Source organism: Equus asinus, chromosome 8, assembly GCF_041296235.1.
Source record: "Equus asinus isolate D_3611 breed Donkey chromosome 8, EquAss-T2T_v2, whole genome shotgun sequence".
NCBI classification, from domain to species: Eukaryota; Metazoa; Chordata; class Mammalia; order Perissodactyla; family Equidae; genus Equus; species Equus asinus.
This window is the reverse complement of record NC_091797.1, coordinates 7,565,320-7,585,945: the sequence shown is the minus strand read 5'-3', so window position 1 is coordinate 7,585,945 and position 20,626 is coordinate 7,565,320. Positions and strand designations below refer to the sequence as shown.

The window sequence follows — 20,626 nt, the reverse complement described above, 5'->3', positions numbered from 1 at the left end:
CATAGTCAACATTTAAGTGTGTTTTAAGACAATTAACAAAGACAGGTGTTTTTTTAAATAGAAGATTCTTCTTTTATTTTCTTTGTGGTGAGGAAGATTAGCCCTGAGCTAACATCTGTTGCCAATCTTCCTCTTTTTTTTTTCTCCCCAAAGCACCAATGCATAGTTGTATATCCTAGTTGTAAGTCATTCTGTCTCTTCTATGTGGGGTGCTGTCACAGTATGACTTGATGAGTGGTGTGTAGTTCCATGCCCAGGATCTGAACCAGTGAACCCTGGGCCACTGAAGCAGAGCACATGAACTTAACCACTGGGAAATGGGGCTGGCCCCAATAGAAGATTCTTTCAACTCTTTTGGTGTAATTATCCCAACTGACATTGCAAAATAATTTCTATAATTATAACTCTTCAAATCTGAGTAGGACATCGATACAGGTAATTTGCGATTTCTTTTGCAGATTTTCTCTTCTAAATATATGGCATGTACCTGGATTTTTAGAGTTAGGAAGACTTGCATTTGGAACCTGGCTCTGTCACTAACAAACTGTTTGACCTGGAGCTTATTAACCTCTGTGAGTCTTTGTTTCCTCATCTGTAAAACAGGGATAATAGTAACTGCTTGTGCTTGTTCCAGGATCTGAGACCCAGAAAGCACTGAGTAAATCATTACAACTTCACGGTCCTTTCTTCAAGGCATGTCTATCATTGAGCGGTCAAAGCAATTGTGTCTGTGGCTTGAGGATGCAGCAAGGCATTGCTGAAATAGAGATTACAATTCTCGTGTTACCTGCTTAAAGTCAGAGTCTGGAATTTGATCTCACCCTCCTTACAAACTAGTAAGTTAGTATGTTACGGTTTTGTGGGCACTGGCCAAAGACACGAGACTGATGAGTCAAGAGGCAAAGGACTTTAGTACTCACAGTACAGTAAGCAGCAGGAGCCATGCGTGCAGAGAGTTTGCATTGAGGCTGAGGAACACCGAGCTTTGGGGGTTCCCTACTTTAATAGTAAACAGTAAGTAAACCTGCTCTATGTCTGGGAGAGACATTGCCTCACCCCTCAAGGTTTCTCACTGCAAACCCAACCCTGAGAAATGCCCCAGGTAAGGAGCAGTAAGAGCCTTATGTTTTTGGCAAACCCAGCACGAATGCAAAGCGATGCTCAGGGCCCATCGCGAATTTCCTCTCTCAACTCCTACCTACCTCATATGGGAGATTACTATTAAATATAGATTGAGAAGTCGTTTGGGCCTTTTGGGAAAAAATTAGTAAATGTGACAACTAGAATTTAGCATAATGCCTGACTCTGTCAGTGTTTCATGGATAAGTGAGAAATATGCCCACAAATAATATAATTAGTATACTTATTAAATAGATTTTTTGTTGTAATTTTATTGTCAAATTAAAATAAATTTTAAAAGAACAATCATTGGTTAATGAAAGTAAAACCATGTATCTTGATGATTACTGTATTTTATAAAAATAATGAGATAGCCTGAGCTCCTACTAGAGATGTATTTGTAAGAGAAAATAGAAATAAAAAAGAGGAATTGGGTGTTTAAACAGATAAATGGCCAGAGTTGACAATACAAAAGTAAACATATCCATAATTATTGAATTTGCATATTATTTATAACTGCCTGCAACTATTCAAGTTGTAATTTAGGAAGAGGAGTAAATACAACGAGTAATTGACTGAACGTGCTATATTTAACCTCGGAACCCATAGGGCTACCCTACTAATCAGTTTTAACTCTGTGGGGCTGCCTTAGCTAGATCTGACTTTTGCCTTTCACACTGCACCACCTCCTCTGATCCTTTCAAAGCCAACTTTCTATATCATAAGGCAGCTGCTTGATTTACCCTGTGTCTATTCTGTGGGCTGTAATTTCTTAACATGTTCTGATCGATTTCAATTCTGCCTTCCTATCGTGTGTAAAGTGTGAAGAGTGTGCTCAAGAGCTCTTGTCGCCCTAAGAACAGCAGGGATTAAATTAAACTGTCCGTGAGGTCAGGGCAGACACTGCCCTCCTCACTTAATGTCCACTGTTACAATTTCCAAAATCCTCTGAAATATTGAATGCACCTAATTACACCATAAAATGTGAAAACTTTAACCATGTTTGGATGGTAGAGAACTTTGAGCTCTTACCAGAAAGAAAATCTTACAGACAAATGATCAAACACCCACATGCAGTGAGTTCTTACCAATCAGACGGTCCTGAGTCTATTGCAGATGGCCATCAAGGCTGCCTTCTCTTGGTCTCTGTCTCTCTTCCTCGCCTCCCTTAAGAGCCCAATAAACTTCTTCATCCCTTCCCATCTCTCCCCTCCCTCCACACCGTCCCACTTCCTTTTCCTCATCCTCTGGCTCAGAGTCCTTCTGAGTCTGACTAACAGCCTGAGCTAGGGAGAGAGAATGAGAAAGGAGGTGGGGGTGAAAGGTTTGGGAGGGCACTGCTGGCTCTCAGATCCTACACATAATGGAGAAGAGTGAAAGCTGACCGCCTGGTTCAATCTCCAGGTCAAAATCACCAAAACAACAAACCTTTCTTTTAATACTGGATCTAGTGTGTAATTTTGCTAAAGAGTATTATATTTTTTCTGCACATTGTTCTCCTTGTATCATCCTGCCTTGGGAGGAAGAATTGTGCTTCCTTCTTAGGTACTTAATTTCATTTACGTTGTGAAGTCTTTGAAGAAAAAAAGTCCCTTTGGGAATTTTTTACTGCTGTGAGGAGGAATTAAAAAGAGAATATTGGGGCCGTAGTGGTTAAGTTTGGCGTGCTCTGCTTTGGCAACCCAGCTTCGTGGGTTCAGATGATGAGTGTGGACTTACACCACTCGTCAGCCATGCCGTAGGGGTGACCCACATATAAAGTGGAGGAAGATTGACACAGATATTAGCTCACGGCTAATCGTCTTCAAGCAAAAAGAAAAAGAAAAAAGAGGAAGATTGGCAACAGGTGTTAGCTCAGGGCTAATCTTCCTCAGCAAGAAAAAAAGAGAGAGAGAGAATATTAATTTTGTCAACTCAGATTTTGAAGTTGCTTCTTAAAAACTGTTCAAGCAAGATGAAATGTCTGCTATTACATATATAAAAAGCTGATGGAACTAAAGAAAGCCTTTTTACTACACTTTGCAGGTTGTAATACTAGCATAGTAGGATTTACTACCAACAATGATTGTCTGCAAAAGGAGTTCATTTGCTACTGAAGAAGTGAACTGACATGCCTAGAGAAGGCAGCCGTTTCTCACATGATCCCTGGCAGAAAAAGCCTCCAATGTTCTACTCCAAGGGAGATTCTGAAATCCGTATGCATGTAATGAACGCTAGGAGAGGGAAATCCAATGGTGATTTTATTTTCCTTACAGCCAAATCTATATTCCATTGACACATTTTTAGATCCAAAGCTTAAGGACAAAAATGTTTGTCTAAAGGAAGTAGTTCTTGAAAATATATTAAAATGAATTAGTATATTTAAAAGCAAATTTTTTAAATTCGCTTTTTATTGTGAAACTTTTCATACACAAGAGAGAACAGTATAATAAACCATCTTGTATCTGTCACCCAGCATCTGCTATTATAACAGCATTTTGTCATTCTTCTTTTATCTAGCCTCCATTCATTAATTTTTAATTTTATTTATATTTCTGGAGTTTTTAAAATAAAATTCAGATATTATCTGGTTTCACTCACATGATTTTCCACACGGATCTCTAAAAGATAAGGAATCTTTAAAAATATTATTTTTCACACTCGACGAAGTTTTTTTAAATACCCAATCAGTGTTCAATTTTCCCCAATTGCCTTAAAAGTCTTTTTATGGTTTAGTTATTAGTTTGTTCAATTATTAGTTTGTTAAATTGTTTATTAGTTTGTTCAAATCAGAATTGAGGTAAGATCCACATGTTGTGCTTATTTTGTGTCTTTTAAGTTTCTTTTAATCAATAATATTTCTCTCTCCTTGTTAGTTCTTTTTTTTAAATGTTGTTAATTAGTTTAAGAAACTGAGTATTTGACTTCGAGAATTTTCCGTGTTCTGTATTTGCCTGATTGTATCTTTATAGTGAAGGGAACAGCAATCTTAAGACTACTTCTGAAAAAGAATCAGAAACATCTTTTTTTTTCCAGTTTTATGGGGGAATAATTGACATCCATCACTGAATAAATGCAATGATTGCCACAATAGGTTTAGTTAGCATCCATCATTTTATATACATACAATAAAAGGAGAGAAAAAGATAAATTTCTCCTTGTGATGAGAACTTGTAGGAGCATCTTTTTGAGGTAGTACACAAAGCTTTATATCATGAGATTTTCTTCAAAAAATATGTATCAAAAGCATCAAACAAATCTTTAAGTCCAGAAGTAAAAATAAATCTTTACTTTAGTCAATTACAACTGGAGAAGTGAGAAAGCTGGATCCCCTCAGCAGCATCACCATCAGATTAATTATTATTTTCTAGAAATTGGTTCTTTTAGTTGCCATTTTGCTTGTTATCAGCTTTTGCTGAATATTAACTTTGCCATTCAGTCATATGTTATTTGCCTAAAATGTTAATCTCTGTATGACTAAATACTTATCCCATTTTATTGTAATGTGAACAGAATGCCCACTGCCTCCTCCTCCAGCCAGAGCAGGGTGCTCCAGTCCATCTTCAGTGTACAGGGATTTGATCTCATCTTCCAGTCAGCGATAACACACTTGAACCAAACATCTCTCCTGCCACCTTCATTGGGGTTGGAGTTGAGGGGACAAGAGTCTGGTGATCCCATAAGGAACATCAGTGGCTAAGACTTTTGGTTTAGACATATTTGCCTTCGTCTGAAGATCAGAAGGTTTCACATGAGCTCACGGTCTTCTGTTACCCGCCCAGCTTTCCCCATGTTCCTTGCCGACTAAGTCACTACCACTGTGTTTAGGGAGGCACTGTGACAGTGTGATGGCCCTGCTGAAGGTCCTGCCTCTCAGAGCTATCAAAACTGTGAAACTAATAGGATATTGTATGTCAATTACACCTCAATAAAACAAAACAAAAAACTGTGAACCCTTAAGGTGCCAACAAAGCACCACATTCCCTGAGGTCTGATAGGTCCCAAAGCTGTCTGTGTTCTCTCCAGAGGTGGAGGATATCCCTCTTCCCCCTTCTACACCAAGCTTGGTCTTCTCAGTATCAGAGGAGCAGGGCTTTGGTTTTTCACGCTTTATGGAAATTCCTTCATTGAAAACAACTCCTTTGGCTTCTGCCTACAGAAGCATTGGGACAAAATAATACTGAACCTGGCTCATGAGCCAATATCCAATGCTGTTCAGTCTCCACTCTCTTTGACTCCTGGTTTGGGGGGTGCTAGAGTGTAATGACTGGGATCAGTGGGTAAGAACAGAGTAAGGATGGTGATGAGATCCTTTTCCAGAGGTTAAAGACCTTGGGCAAATCCATTCTTGGCAGATTTAAGTCATCAAGCCAAGGAATGTTTATTGAATTTCTACTACGAGCCAAATACTATGCTGGGTACTAGAAAGAAAGGTTTGAGCAGTATATAGTCTCTGCTCTTTTGAAAACTACTATCTAGGATAGAGAAGGAGCATTAAACAATTAATTTACATATGCTTAACTAAATAATTTCAAGTGGGCAGAGTTAGGGAAAATTGAGAGGTGCCCCAGAGAATGTAATGGGGGACCTGTGGTATGGGGAGTGAGGGAAGATGCTCAAAGGAAATGATGTTCAAGCTGAAACCAAAAAATTAGATGGTTTTATGACTCCATGTATATGAAATGTCCGGAATAGGGAGATCTACAGAGACAAAAAGTAGATTAGTGAAAGTGACTCCTGGTTGCTTAGGGCTAGTGGGAGGATGGGGGTTGGGCGGTGACGGCTAAAAGGCATGAGACTTCTTTTTAGCACGATTAAAATGTTCTAGAATTGATTGTGGTGATGATATGCAACTCTGTGAATGTATTAAAAATCACTGAATGGTCCACTTTAAATGGGCGAACTGTATGGTATGTGAATTATGTCTCAATAAGGTTGTTACCAAAGAAACAAATCAGAGCATGTCACTCCTTGGTTGAAAACAAATCCCCCAATGCCTTCCAGTTTTGTTTGCAATAGATTCTAAATTCCTCGCTTTAGCCTACCAGGTTCTTGCCAATCTCTCAGCATTCTGTCTCACACCCTATCCTCCAATCACATTAGCTTTTTCTGTTTCTAGAACATTCTAAATTCGTTACTACCAGAGAGTCTCAGAATTAGCTTTTTCTTTCCCTAGAGCACTTTTCCTGTATGATCTCCTTGGTTGTTAGTAAATAACCACACAATCTCATCCCCTACCTTTCCAGTTCCTCCTCTAGCTGGATGAAATTCTCTTCCCTGGATCTCCCTTCCAAACTTTCCAATATGTCTCTGGTTTCCCATCTGTGATCAGCAAAGTTTCCTACATACTTCTATTGATGGGACCACCTGAGAGAATTCTCCTCGAGGGCTTGGACCCTCCTAGCAAATGCTACATTTTCTTGAGGCTCTCTCTCTGTAGACATTGTTGCAAACGAGATTTTGTAACTTTTTTCTTCAGCAATAGTTTGAATTCAAACACAAATTATAAACAAGACATTGGCTTTTAGTGATTTAATTTGAAAAATGATGAATGAGCAACCTAGCCCAGGTATGCTAGGACTTGTCCCTTTGAGAAAAGCCGTGACTGCATTTAGTCCCATAAAAAAAGAATCCCTTAACCCTTATTTGAGGCAATCTTGCCTAAAGGACCTGCGGTCTGCTGTTGCTGTAACTTGCTGCGTTTCCTGTTGAAGTTCCCTCCTCATGTCTGGACTGGGTGACAGAGACTCAGTTCATCTTGGGAATTGGCAAGCTGCAGGCGATGACAGCCATCCCCTTCTTTGTCTTCCACCTGGGGCGAGGCGAGCTCTCACCCTTCCTGTGCCTTTGGGCAGAGGAAACTCCCTTTGCCTTCCCACTGTGTCTGGACCTAGGTGCAGTCAGCATAAAACTTGCTTTTATTTTAATTATATCTGATGAACGTGGTTCTCCATGTGCTCGGAGCACAAATCACTGCTCTCGCGACTGGAAGATCAGTGTCTACCCAGTTGAAAGTTGTGTTTAACTGCCTCTCTGCAGATGCTCTTCACCTCCTTGATTTAACTGAAGTCTCGCTGTTCCCTGCGGTCCTTATTTGCTCTGCAACCGTCTCAAATGGAGGCCACATGTTTTTCACATCCCCCTGACCTTGGACTTGGCTTTCCGTTTCTCCATTGCAGCTGCTTCTAGACTATTTAACTCCTTTCGGGGAACAAAAATTAAAAACTGCTCCTTTGAAATTCTTGCTCTTCCGATGTACCACAGTATCCCACTCATCATTGCCATCCTAGACCTCTTCCTAGTCCCTCCACTCCTTCCATGATGACTTCAGCTTCTAGCCCAGCCTTCTTCTGCACTCCTGTTCCTACCATCATGGTCGGTGATGCCAATTTTCATGTAAAGGACTCATTTCATGCATTGAACTCTCAGATCCTTGACACTCACTTCCACTTCACCTCAACTACCCACTCCCATAGTCATATCTAAGAACTTGCCAAGACCTGAAATTATGCTACCTCCAATAGTCTTGATTTCAGAAATCCTGTAGTGTAGTCCAGCCTGGCCTTTCACCACGCTGGTTTTACTATCCACAGTACTGTGATTTTCCTACCTCATTCACATGCCAACCTACTGAACCCCACCACTTTCTCATTATCCATCATCTCCTTCCTGTCTTTACTTTCTGTGCCACCCCATTTACAGTCCAAGGTCCATTATTGTTATTACTCCCTAAAAATTATCTTCAAGTCATCGCTTCTCTCTTCTCCCACTACACTTGTCTGGCAAAATCTCAACCCTAATTGAATCCAATTATCCATATTCTCGATGCCTGTGCCTGAGCAGCAGACTGCTGCTGGGGGAACTCAGGCCACCAGGCTAACTGGCTTTATCTTATCATTGCAAACCTTAAATAGGCACCAACACTACCCGAGATGTCTCCTCCATTTCCCTTGGTAGGCTTGCTTTTCCACTCGGATGCATCAACTCCACTGCTTCTCCTTTCTCCTCAAATATTCCATATGCCTCCTTTGCTTCCTCTCAGTCATTAGGAAAGAATTCCCTCAGCATCTCACAGCAACAAATCCACTGCTGTAACTGCGGCTTTGCCCCCTCTTCCTTCCTGTTAAAATGGCGAGTATCCTTATACGTGTGTAAGGCTGCCTTCCGAAGGTTTACCGTTAGCACTCAGGCCAACAAACGAACTAAACCCTCATACACACACAACTCTTCTTTGAGCAGATCTCTCTTACCTCCCGCCTTTGCTCCATTCTTATGCTTCCCTTAACAGCAGAACTTCCCAAAACAGCCACTACACATGTTGTCTCTGCTTCTAGTCCTATTTAGTGATCATTACCCACTGCTTCCTCTTCTATTTCCATGGAGGGAGTTTTAGCTGCAAATCAGCTTGTCTTTTAATATCAAGCTTGATACATTCCTTTGTTTCTTTTTTTTTTTTTTTTTTGAGGAAGCTTAGCCCTGAGCTAACATCTGCTGCCAATCCTCCTCTTTTTTGCTGAGGAAGACTGGCCCTGAGCTAACATCCATGCCCATCTTCCTCTGCTTTATATGTGGGACGCCTACCACAGCATGGCTTGACAAGCGGTGGGTAAGTCCCCACCCAGGATCCGAACCAGCGAACCCCGGGCCGCTGAAGGGGAACGTGTGAGCTTAACCACTGCGCCACTGGGCCAGCCCCTTGATACTATTCCTTTGTTTCTTATGTGGTAAAACCATCCCTCTGAACTGCATGTATTTTGTCAGACACTATGAGTCAAAAACTATTCTCAATAACGCAAATCAAGAAAGAAAATTCCAGCAAAGCAAAGCACACTCTTTGTAGAACATGATTATGAGAAGAGCAGCAGAACCTACAGTGCCCAAGAGGGTGTTCAGTATGCTTTGTGCTAACGCACCTTGACTGAGGTTTACTGTTCAGTCTGCCCAGAGTTAGCATTCAGTGTCTTAGAGTGTGCAATAGCACTCAGAATATACACAAATGCAAACATATATCAATGTCTACTATAATGGGCTGCTGTGAATATACAGATTTTTAAAGAAAAATATTTCAGAACCAAATAACCTTATAAAAAAATCAGTGCTGTGTGTAGCAACATTAACCAAATAAGCCAGGCAATGTGCTTACTGCTAGGGACACAGGAAGGAAATGACGTCCCAGTCCTCTTAGAGCTCAAATTCTAAGGGCAAAGACAGCACTTTACTAAGTTCTATGATAGAAGTGTGTATGTACAAGATGCAAAGCAGGGAGGGAAGTACTCTGCCTTAGGAGGAAGATAATCAGGAAAGATTTTACACAGGAGACATCTGAGTAAGAGTTTGTCAGATAGGATTTTCCAGTAGAGGAAGCAGCATGTGCAAAGGAATGGAAGCTTGAGATCACAGCACGGAACCATGAGGAATTTGATGGCTGGACCATAGGAAGCAGGAAAAAGACACCAGTGAACTGAGATCAGATCATGGATGATCTGCTAACTCATGCTGAGAAATTAGATGGCATTATGCTTTAGTCCGTGTGGAACTTTGAGAAGTCATAAGCAGAGGAGCGACATCGTTAAGTTAGCCTCAGCCTTTGAGAAAGTTTATGTCCTGGTGTGTGGTCGATAAAATGAAGGGAAAGAGACTAGATGGGAAATCACTTCAATAACAAAGTCCAGAGGAGGCCAGATTCTAGAGATCTCCAGGAGAAATGGATAGGATTTGCACCAATCTGTTCCTTTGGTCATTCCTGTAACTCAGTCACACTTCAGAGGAAATGTTCTAAATGTTCAGACAATGGAGGTTGATTAAATAAAATTGTACACATCTGTATGACAGAATGCCATGCAACCTTTAAAATGTTCTTGTAGAGCTACATGGCTAACATGGAGGAATTTTTACTATATGGTATTGATTTTAAAAAAGCAAACTCAAAACGATAGATATGGTAAATTCCATTTTGTATACAAATCTTTGCATACTAAACCTTTCATTTCTGAAGATAAATTTCCAGAAGCTGAATTCCAGAGTCAATAGATTAAAAGTTTAAAATATATAGAGAGGGGTGGGGCAAGGGGTGTGTGTGCATATATATGTATTATACAGAATAAAGTTCTGTAAGAGATACACTAATATGATTACTGGCCTTTTAGGTTGTTTTCAATTTTATATTATTAGCATGCTGGTACCTAAATTTTTAGATTCCTCTTCTATTATTTCTTTAGGTACAGTCCTAAAACTGGAAATTCTGCATCAAAAGTGTGCATGTTTAAAGGCTTTTGATGTGCCTTACCAAACTTCCCTCTAGAAAGTCATCAATTTATATTCTGTCCTCAGTACATGAGCATTTATGCTTGTCCACATCAACACTGAGAAATGACCATTTTTTAGATTTTACCTATTTGCCGGATGATATATGATACGAAGTTGATCATTTTCTGTTACGTTTACTGAACACTTCTTTTGTTCTTACGTCTTGAATATAGCTGGAAATTCTTTGGCCATGAAGTATGAGATTGGGATCCAACTTTAATTTTTTCCCCAACTGTTGCCAATTACAATAGCATGTAGCCAATAATCCTTTCCCTATAGACTTATGCTATCTTTATTAGAGACAAAATTTTTATTTATATTTATTTCCCTGTTTCAAGACCTCCTTTTGAACAGCTTCAATGAGATGTCAATTCACATACCACACAATTGACCCATTTAAAGTGTCCAGTTTAATTGTTTTTAGTGTATTATATTATTGATTTTTTTAAATTGTAGTAATAAATATATAATATAAAAATGCCATTTTAACCATTTTTGAGTGTACAATTTGGTGGCATTAATTACATCTACAATGTTGCACTATCTATTTCCAAAACTTTTTCATCAACCAGGTGAAAACCCTGTAAACACTAAGCCCCAAATCCTCATTCCCCCTGTTCCTGGCCTTCTTATTCTGTTAACGGCCCACGTCTCTATTCCCCAGACATGCCATTTTTATAATGATGAATTTATATATTCCTCTGCTTAGATTGAATGGCCCACCTTCCACTCTTGCACACTTCTTTTTTCTTTTAACTTTGACAGCTATATTAGCTCTTCCCTGCTCTTACAATAACTTTAGAATTCACTTGCCAAATTAAAAAAGGAATGGCAATATTTTCAGGTGTTATTTTTGGGAGATGGATTTCTTCTTTATCTTGTTTTTCTCTACCTAGAACACAGTATATCCTTCCATTTATTCATTTGCTTTTTTTAAAAAATGACAGTTTTACTGAGATAAAGTTCACATACCACACAATTCACCCATTTAAAGTACAATTCGGTTGTCTTTAGGAGATTCACAGATAGGTGTAACCATTACAACAGTTAATTTTAGAACATTTTCATTGCCTTGAAAAGAAACTACACCTTAGCCACCGCTCCGGAGTCGGCTCTTCACCTTCAGTTGCACGCAGTCACTAATCTACTTTATGATGTTATTGATTTGCCTATTCCGACCATTTCATCAAATACATTGTATTTTGTGACTGGCTTCTTTCAATTAGCATAATGTTTTCAAGGTTTATCCATGTAGTAGCACACGTTGTTTCTTTATTCTCTTTTATTGCCATATCATACACCATTGTATGGATGTAACATATTTTATTTGTCTATTCATCAGTTGATGTACAGTTACCTTGTTTCCCTCTTTTGCTATTATGAATAATGCTGCTCTGAACATTCCAGAACAAGGTTTTGCATGGACATATGTTTTCATATCATCTTGGCTTATATACCTAGTACATAACCAAGTAACTCTATGTTTAACAGTTTGAGGAACTGCCAGGCTGTTTTCCAAAGCAGCTGCACCATTTTACATTCCCACCAGCAGTGTATGAGTATTCTGATTTTCCACATCCTCGCCAATAACTGCTACTATCTTTTAATCATAGACATCCTAGTGTGTGTGAAGTAGTATCTCGTGGTTTTTACTTGCATTTCTCTAATGACAAATGTGGAGCATCTTTGTATGTGTTTATTGGCTATTTGTATATCTCCTTTGGAGTCATGCATGCATAGATCCTTTGTTCATTTTAAATTGAGTTATTTGTCTTTTATTATTGAGTTGTAGGAGTTCTTTATATATTCTACAAGTCCTTCATCAGATATATGATTTGCAAATATTTTCTCCCATTCTCTGAGTTGTGTTTTCACTTTCTTGATAGTGCCCCTTGAAGCACAAAAGTTTTTAATTTTTATGATACCCAATTTATCTATTTTTTCTTTTGTTGCTTGTGCTTTGGTGTCATATCTAGGGATCCATTGCTAAATCTGAGATCATGAATATTTACCTTCATGGTTTCTTCTAAGAATTTTATGATTTTTGCTCTTACATTTAGGTCCTTGATCCATTCTGAGTTGATTTTTGTGCATGGTTTGTGGTAAGGGTCTAACTTCATTCTTTTGCATGCATCAATCCAGTTGTTCCAGTAGCGTTTGTTGAAAAGACTGTTCTTTCCCCATTGAATGATTATGAGATCTTTGTTCATAATCAGTTGACCATGACACATGGGTTTATTTCTGGATTCTCAATTCTATTCCATTGATTAATATGTCTGTCCTGTGTCAGTATCACACTATCTTGATTACCGTTTCTTTGTAGTAAGTTTTAAAATTGGGAAGTGTGTGCCTTCCAACTTTCTTCTTCTTTTTCAAGATTGTTTTGGCTATTCTGGGTCAACTTTCTTTTTAAACACAGTTTTTCCATATACATGAAAAAATGCATGTTTTTTCATGTTAGGTTGTTTGTTATATATTTTTGTTGGAATTTACTTTCCCAATTGTATTGTAACTAGTGCTTGCTGTTTATGGATAAGCTATTAATTTTTTTTACTGATTTTTTAAATAACTGGCCTCATACTTGAATAACTCCTAATGCTAGTAGTAGTGGTTTAATTGATTCTCTTTAGTAGGCAGTTATATCCTAGGCCAATACTGATCATTGTGTCTTCCTTTTCATGATCTATCTATCATTTCTTTTCTGGCCTTTGTGTTTTGGCTAACACTGAATGATGGTGGTCATAGTGGCAGCCTTCCTCATCTCTGGCTTGAGTGGGGATGGGATGCTTCTAATGTTTCACCGTTAAGTGTGATGGATCCAGACAATTATTATTGAGCTTCATCTTAAAAGGATGCAGGAGCAATCCACATAAAGTCGTGAGAGAGATTATAGCAATATCTGGGGTCAATTGGGAGGAGGGCATTCCTGTCAGCGGTAACAGTGTGAGCAAGACTTTAGGTTGAAAGATAGTATGGATGTGTGTAGGGAACAGTAGGAAGTTGGATGTTGCTGTATCATAAATTATAATAGCAGGGAACAGGGAAAGAAGAGGTTGAAGAGCTGGACAAGGACCAATCTTTGATGGACAAGACCAATCAGTCTTGATGGCCATATTAAGAAGTTTGGATTTTGTTTTTTTATTTTGGAGAACGCTGGGAAGATCTCAAGTAGGGAGGTGACATTGTCACTGAGGGACATTATCACAGGTACTTTCTTTAAAAGAATTTTGATTATTTTCATGGCTGCAATATGTCCAACCAGATAATGAATCATTTGCAGTTCCTGAAACATACCAGAGTCTCTGGTACTTTCTTGTCTTTGAAGGCATCCTCTCTGTCACAAATGCCCTCTGCCCACTCCAGGCTAGGTGAAGCACGAATACAGGTCTTCTGTGCCAACCGCTGTCAACGCACTTACCAGGTTGCATTGTACTTGTCCACTGGCCCATCTTTCTCACTCTTCTGAGTACCTTGAGGTCAGGAACAATACCTTTTGTTTCTGAAACGCATTGGGGTGCATAACGGAATGGATGTAAAAGGAATAAATAAAGGTAGTTATGGGTTGGCAGGGAGAGTATTGCAGACGGCTGAGAGAGGTAAGGTCATATGGAGAGTTAATGATAGAAGTGGTTAGAAAACAGTTGTGTCAGCTCTCTCCGTGCTCCTTCCCTGTACCTTAGAGTTGCTGAGGTCTACAAAGGTGCTTTTATGCCTTGTGCAGTCCTGGCGCATGGACAAGCTTTCTTTTATTGTCGGACCTAGCCTCTCTAGGCCCCCTGAACTCTGGTATACTGTGTGAATTATTCTTCCTGGGATGGGGCATACACTTCCTTCTCACCCACTGCTTTCCCCTGAAAGCCTAAGTGACTGGGAGTCACCTTTCTGGAGAAAGTAGGTAAAGAAATTCGTGGGAAAGGAGCAAGCCTGACATCAGGCACAAAGTGTTCTGGGTTAAGCCTCTAAGTTCCACGACTATCTTGGTAAAATGAATTCAGGATATTTCGAACCCACAGTTTTGATCTCATGTTTAAGAATAAAAACATCTACAAGTATTTCAAACTAACATGAAAGTGTGTCTGTGTGTATAGATAGTGTTTTCCAGAGAAAACCTCATTAAACAAATGTAATATTTTTATTGATTTTCTGATTGTAGTTAACTCTTCCAATTTTTTCCAATCTTTTTTTTTGAGGAAGATTAGCCCTGAGCTAACTACTGGCAGTCCTCATCTTTTTTGCTGAGGAAGCCTGGCCCTGAGCTAACATCCATGCCCATCTTCCTCTACTTTACATGTGAGATGCCTACCAAAGCATGGCTTGCCAAGCGGTGCCATGTCCACATCCGGGATCCAAACCGGTGAACCTGGGCCACCAAGAAGCGGAACGTGTGAACTGAACTGCTGCGCCACCGGGCTGGCCCCCAATTCTTTCCACCTTTGCTCTAGAGAAGTGATACTGTAGGGACCAATGTTTCGGTGATGACAAGCATTGTTCATCTCACAGTTGACTTCCATGTCTGCATTGTGAGCTGTCTTCCATGGCCTCACTCTCTGCCAGGCTGAATTTTCCTGGGTAAAGTTTTGCAAGATCTAAATTTTATCAATTTTCATTCTTTCATAATTTTTAGTTAATTACAAATATATTGTCAGTTTTAGCCATTCTTGGTTGTCTTGTCTTGTTTTCTAGCAAATTTAACTTTCCTAAATTAATTTGGAGTTTTTGATGTTACCAATACAATCTGATTTTCCAATAGGTCTTTTAACCAAAACAGTATTCTGCATGCTGTTAGAGCCACTCCTAGTATTACTATGCTAGTTCTTCCTTCAAGTAAGCTTTCTAGGAACCAGGTAAGAGACAGATAGTTTGTGTTTATATCTGGAAGAAAAGAGCAAAGATCATTAATGGACAAATGTGAATCTGGGTACTTGGCTAGTTTAAAATAACGGAATCAAAACATCATGCTTTGTGGCAAGCTTGTTAGCTTTTTTAGGATTAGAAATCTTTGTTTTGTAAATGTGACAGGTTTATGGTTTCTAGATTTTCTTTTTACCTCCATTTTGTTTTCATAAATTTACTAATTTTTTTCTAATAAGGTAAGTTTCCCCCAGCTCTTCCAAGGGGATTTTCCATCTGAGCTCTACTCTGTTGAGTTCCTTTCGGGGTTGGATTTTGTTTATAACAATAAGCTTATTCTTCCCTAATGCCTTTTTCAAATTTCACGTTGAAATCAACAAGCATAAAAATAAAGTTAGATTTATTTTTGCAATTTATCCCAGAGACTCCAAGAGAAAAAATTTTTTTGATTACTCATGTCTATTTTCCTTTCTCAACAAAACATTTTTTTTAAAAAAGGGATTTGTCAAATTAATAAACAGAAACCCCATTAAATTGGAGTTGAGAGGCCAAAAGGGGGAGCTCTCATGCCCTAATATGATAGCGGAGCCCAACAGGAAGAAAAAAAAGACTTCCTCTTCTTGATCGGCAGGAAGCTCAGCCAATGAAAGACTGTCACAACTCAGACAATGAAAAGCCACTGCATATGGCACTCTCGGCTCTTCCAATGGACTCTTTGTTCACAGCCCCCTCTCAACTTCCTCTTCCGCTCTATAAACGTTTTTCCTCCTTTCTTTGAGGCTGGAGGACCTGCATGTGGTTGGCCATGGTCACAGATTCAAAATTGCAATTCTTTGCTGATCTGGAACGAACCCATTTTTGCTGGGGAAATAACTGGCTGTCTATTTGTTTAAGGTCAACAGATTTTAAAACAAGGTTTTGAGAGATTGATGAGTCAAGGCAGGGGATGGAATTCTAGGATTTCAGTAGAATTAGGACAATCTAAACTTCCTTAGTACAGAGCACTTGTATTGGGAGTGCTTGAAATACCAGGAGACTGGAGAGAGTGAAGAATAGATCTTCACCACGTGCTTGTGAGCTATTATTCCACTCTGCACAAATCTTACAATGTGGCCTGCGGTTGGCGTGAGGCTTAAATCAACAAGTGAAGGTTTTGGAAGAGCCCAGCAGGTGCTGGCTGTCGGTCTTTAGTGGGTGCTGTAATGGTCCCTGCAGATCGGAGACACTCTCCTTGTCTTTAAGGGGCTCATTTTGGTCAGGGTGATGACTAGAAAGAATTACCTCACATGCTTATTAAGGGCCGAGATAGAGGTCAGCCCAAGCTGCTGCGGAAGCGCGGAACCTAGACCAGCGGTTTCCAAACTTTTTGGTTTCAGGACTCCTATGCACGCTTAAAAATTACTGAGGGACTTCCAAGAGCTTTTGTTTATATGTTAGTTATGTCTATCGCTATCTACCGTCTTAGAAATTAAACCTAAGAATAATTAAAAAAATTTTAAAAGGTAGCAAAATTCATTATATGTTATCATAAATAATATATTTATTAGGAAAAACAATTTTCCAACAAGAGTGGCACTGTTTTAACCTCTTGCAAATTTCTTCCGCGCTTGGCTTAAGAGAAGGTAGCTGGATGCTCACAACTGCTTCTGCAGGTTCTCGGTTGCTCCATGTTGTTTTTCTTGAAGCAGATGAAGAAAATTTGGCTTCATACATATGTAATCGCAAAAGAATGGACGACGCTCGGAAAGGTCTTTGGGACCCTTCACGGGATGCTCTGGCCAGTGTGAGAACTGCTGACTTAGACTGGGAATGCTTCTCGGAGGAGGCAACCTGAGTCCTGAAGCAGACCGGCCATCTAGGGGCAAGGTGGGGGTGGCGGGGATTAACGATGGGGCTGACATGTGGGGCCAGCAGGGATTCTTGGGCGGGGGCCTCATCCACGCACCCTCCTCTACCATTTTGGAACACACGCCCAATTAATAAAAAGCACCCGCTGGGGGGCCGATCTGGTCACCAATCTCACATTAACTGTGAAGCCTGAGTGCTTAGGGCAATCGGGGAACAGCGACCACCCACGGCCGCGCCCCCGGGCCTCCAGCGAGCAGAAAGCCGGAGGCCCGCGGGGAGCACCGCGCCCTCCCATGCCGGGCAGGGGTGCGGTGGCCCGGCGGAGCGCGGCAGCCCGGGGCCCCGCGGAGGCGCGGCGCGGGAGGGCCCCAACGCGCAGGCGCGGCGGCGGCGGCGGCGCAGGCCGCGGCCCCCGGAACGGTAAACAGTGGGGTCACGTGACGCGGCCCCGTTCCTGCCCCCGCGCCGCCGCCGCACGCCGATGGCTGCGGGGTCTCGCGCCGCCGCACGGTCCCCACGAGGCAGGCGACCCTCGGGCCCTGGGCGGCGGCGGCTGCCACGAGGCTGAGGAGGGCGGCGCGGCAGGCTGGAGAGTGTCGTCCGCGGCGGGCGCTCGGCCGGGTGAGGCAGGGAGGCCGTGGCAGCGACGCCGACGTCCTGCGCGTACCCCCTCTCCCCGCGGCACCCACCGGGCCCCCTCCTCCTCGGCGGCGGCGGCGGCGGCGGCCACCATCTTCCTCCTGCTGCCAGTGGTAGCGCTCGTCCGGCCGAGCTGGGTGAGTGGCGGCTCCGGCCGCGGCCGGGGAGCCGGGCAGCCCTCCCTCCCCCGTCCCCTGCGCGCGCGGCGCCCGCGGCCTCCCGCGCTCCCGCGGCCGGCGCTCCGCGCCGTTCTCCCGCTCAGCCTTGCGGGCGCCGCGCCGGCCTCTGGCGCAAGGTCCTCGGCCTGCGGGCCGCGCCTCCACGCCCGGGGCCGTTTGGACCGCGGGCCACGGCGGGGGCGCCGGGCGGAGGGTGGGCCCGCGGCCTCTCCCGCTCCGCCCCGGGCCCTCGGGTGAGTGTGCCCCGCCGCGCGGCGCGCAGGCCGGAGGCGCCGCGGCGCTGCCGGAAAGGCCCGGCCGCAGCCCCCGCCCGGCCTTCGGGCCTCTGTTCTCCGGGGGAGCCCGCGGTGGGCCCTGGCCGGGGAGCCGGGGGGGCCGCGATGGCCCGAGCCGCGAGGCCGAGCCCCGGCCCGCTGTTGGAGGCGGGGAGTTGGCGCTCCATCCATGCTCCTGCCACCGCGCGCTTTTGTGCTCGGGAGCCAAACTGTCGACTCCTTTCGCTTAGTTTAAAATGAGGAGCCTGGAATCTGGCCTTCCGATCATACGTGTCATTTAATGAGCCACTTGTCGATACGTGTGCGTGTTAATGGTGCTAAATAACTGATCACCTGACACGAGGGGGGCGGGGAGAGTGGAGAAAGGGAGAGAATGTGGGTACCGCGCACAGGTTGGTATCGCCCCCCCCCCCCCCCCCCCCCGCCCCCGACAGTGGATTGCCAGGTCCGACGACCTTTGGGTTTTTAAATGCCATTTCCTAGAGACTCATGATTCGAGGTAATGTGAGAGTGTGATTATTGGTGCTATTCAGGAATCATTCGCAGAATATGATCATGGATAGTCATTAATGTAAGTGGCAACAACGCTTTAATATCTACCTGGTCCTAATCTTCATTATGTGCAGATTCTTAATTTAAAATGAAACATCGGTAATTGAACCTTCCCCATATACGAACTTTACCACCTTATTTTAGGCTAAAATAAAAAAATGATACAGTAAACTACTTAGGGACTACTTAAAGAGTACATTGTATTATTAGGTCACTGTTTTGGGGTCGAACTTGTCTTCCATTTTCCAAACTGGTTGAGATCTTCCAAAACTACACCTCCATTCCTCATTCATATCCTACCATTTTTTCATTCTTGAATGAAGTGTTCGGGATTGTGAAAATGTTTATAGATGTGTGTTTGTGGTAGGGAAGAGACATGACTCAAAGAATCAGGAAATTTTTGCAGCGTTCTTCAAGTTTTGAATTTGTATCTTCATTCCAGAGCACAGAAGGTGTTGTGTAAGGATTATTTCAGATAGTTTTTCACCTTCACTGCCACTTAGTCCGTTTCTTAATTTATTATATTTCTCCCCACTTCTTCTGTGTACTGGCCACATATTACAATAATGAATTTTTCCTGTATATCATCATCATCATCACTACTGATGTTTTTAATACATACTCCATTTCCCCGTGATAGTAATAGAATTTAAGGGGGCACTTTTAGGAGCTATTATTGCTCTGATTAAACCACATACAGTTCAGTCAATTCCTTGGCTACAGAAAGACTTCTCCACTGAAGTGGGCTGCTTTTTAGGATCAGGATTACAACCTTACCTTTTAAGCTTTGTTTGATAGCTGTACAGGTGGTTTATCAAAAGGATAACAAATAAGTTAGTGATGGGACCAGTTTTCCTCTGTTTTTGCATGCTTTTTAGGTCCATTTATTGAAGAGCATGAAAATGTAATTTATCATACTGCTTTTACATCCTTTGGGAAGATAGTGAACTTCTTTCTCTATCACATTGAATTAGTTATACATTTCATGCTGTTGGGATAGACCTCAGATACCTTTACCTAACTGATCTTAGGGTATACTCATCTGTTGCATGTTCAGATAAGTCAAATCTAAGAGAAGTGGTCTGTGTAAATGTAGGTGAAAAATAGCTTTGGTTAACGCAAATTTCAGAATAGAAAAATGGAAAGGAAGTTGTCTTTATATTAATCATTTAAAACTGTACTATTAGAATTTAGATTGTATTGAGTATTGGAATCAGGAAAGGTTGATAGTCTTTGGCTTATATAATAGCATTAATAAGACTGTATTAATAAAAGTTGGAAGGCAGCAAGTAACAAGGAGAATTACTGCAAAATTATGTTGAGTTTAGATTTTTACATAGTATGGATTATACTTGGAAAAACTGGTGAAATGTAAATTATGCATGCAGTTGTACTTTTTGGCTGCTAAAATATAGATAATGGTTCTCTTCCTTGACATAGTAATATGATGTTTGCCTTTTTGATACATTTTGCTTTCTTAAATTTGCACTTTTTTTTTCTTTACACAGATTTCTACTGAAATCCTTTTGACTTAATAATTTTTGTCTGGAGATAAGATCTTTTCTGTTTTTTACTGAGGTAATGAGGTTTACTGATCAGCACCCCAAGTTTATGGATTACCATTAACTCCTTCACCACACAGTGTCAGGGAGCCCAGCGTTGCTGAAGTGCTGATTTTTTTTTTTTAAAGATTTTTTTATTTTTTTCCTTTTTCTCCCCAAAGCCCCCCGGTATATAGTTCTATATTCTTTGTTGTGCGTCCTTCTAGTTGTGGCATGTGGGACGCTGCCTCAGCGTGGTTTGATGAGTGGTGCCATGTCCACGCCCAGGATTCGAACTGACGAAACACTGGGCCACCTGCAGCGGAGCGCGCGAACT

The 20,626-nt window shown here is 41.7% G+C and overlaps 1 protein-coding gene across 3 annotated transcripts in view; it reads left to right on the top strand.

Annotated features, from left to right (window-relative positions):
• The first annotated feature begins 17,478 nt into the window (after positions 1-17,478).
• Positions 17,479-20,626, top strand: part of PHF3 (PHD finger protein 3) — a 76,306-nt gene continuing 73,158 nt past the window's right edge. For 2 of the 3 annotated variants that reach the window (XM_044776942.2, XM_044776939.2), the window contains exon 1: positions 17,740-17,879. The gene's annotated coding sequence lies outside the window, so the exon portion shown is untranslated. Of the gene's footprint in view, positions 17,880-20,626 lie in introns of all 3 variants that reach the window. The other variant, XM_044776944.2, reaches the window with a different exon arrangement.